Here is a 1823-nt window from a genome sequence, read left to right as displayed (position 1 = left end):
CGCCCTTGATTTCTTGTGTCACAATGTTTTCCAGGAGGGTACTGTTCAACTCATTGATGCTGATACGATTGTTCTAAGGTAACGTTTGTATCTCCGTAATTAGCTACGATTCTATCAGTACATCTGAATGCATTATATACATTTTGAGCATACTTATTTTGCCTAGCAAGCTCCGATGAAATTATTAGACCTCCGCATTTATGGCAGCGTGTCCAAACTTGACGTGTGTCAATACTTCGCGGACGGTCATTATATCTAAAAACAAACTAGCCAATATCCTTAAGATCTGACATCAACAACGTAAAAAAGTGACCTAAAATTACAATTTCATGTAAGTTTCTGTAGGATGAGTTCAGTTTTTATGAAAATATTGACAAAAGATCGGGAAATTTGTCACCTTTAGCGCCCGTTCCAAAGAAATCTGATATCCTCAACAAGCATCACGATATCATCATTTTGCAAGCAGCTATCATAAGAAATGGGAGTTCAATGTGGTACTGACTGATTCTATAGCATTTTGTCGTCAATCTGATATAAAAAATTTTGCCTTTTGAGCTTGAATTTTTTTTTTTTTAATCTCCACAAACACCTTGGTCCGCGAAGTTAGGTCTTACGTTTTCAGACATTCGTCGATCAGAATAGAATTTTTATTATAATTTTCATTAGACCAAAATAGGCTCAAGAAAGGAAATTTCTGGTAACAAGCTGACTTTTTTCAGGATAGGTCCAGAAAAATGTCGAGAATAACATACTTAAAGTCCCCATAAGCCCTCCGTGGGGGTTTTCCGTAATCCAAGATGGTGTCCAAAATGGCCGCCATTCACAGATAATGGACATAACTCACTCATTATTCACACTAAACACCACATTTCCGTGCACATTTCATGGTTTAAAGAGGTTAAAGATCTAGTAAATACAGGTTAGAGTGAAAATAAGCAGACTAGGTTACCTACAAATCCAAGATGGCGTCCAAAATGGCTGCCAAAGCCTAAAAATCCACTATTCATCTATTACTTCCTTTAATATTTTAAAATTTTGTTTCTATTTAATGATTTCAATGGTCAAGTAATACATTAAGACAAGTTACAAGGACATTCAGTGGTCAAGTATGTCCAAATATCCAAGATGGCTTCCAAAAATAGAGTAAAAAATTACTGTTTTTAGTTACGAATGGACATAGCTTATTCAATATAATAAGGTAATAATAATAATAATCCAAGATAATGGATTTAATATAATTTGGTCTAATGCTCTTGGCCTATAATAATAATAATCCAAGATAATGGATGTTTCGGGTGTGATTTTGTGTGTTATAATGAATCAAGATAATGGATGTTTCGGGTGTGCTTTTGTGTGTTATGATGACGATGTTCCTCGGTGGGTGTGTGTGTCTGTGTGTGAATGAGCATATTTCGCCCCCCCCCCTCTTCATCTGATGTGTACATAATTTATATTGATTTTTGTATTCTTTTGAGGCTTTTTATTTTCAAGTGTAAACTTTTTGTTGTCCTCCTTTTCTTGCAATGATATTTCTTTATACGAATGTACAGTTTGATGTTTTTATTATTATCAAGAATAAAATGAATTTGAATAGAATTGAATATCTGCCTATGATATATGATTTTGGTGTCTAAACCATGGTTTGAAAGGTCAAATAATACATTTTGACAAGTAAGAAGAAGCTTCATTGGTCAGGTATGTCCAAAAATCCAAGGTGGCTTCCAAAAAATTGGGTATAAGCTGTTACTGAAAAATTGACATACTTTGAAAAAAAAAATCCACATGAGAGATATAATTGTGGTGTCTAAACAATTGTTTTAAGT

This window comes from Lytechinus variegatus, chromosome 6 (assembly GCF_018143015.1).
Source record: "Lytechinus variegatus isolate NC3 chromosome 6, Lvar_3.0, whole genome shotgun sequence".
Taxonomy (NCBI): domain Eukaryota; kingdom Metazoa; phylum Echinodermata; class Echinoidea; order Temnopleuroida; family Toxopneustidae; genus Lytechinus; species Lytechinus variegatus.
Note: the sequence above shows the minus strand (reverse complement) of the source record.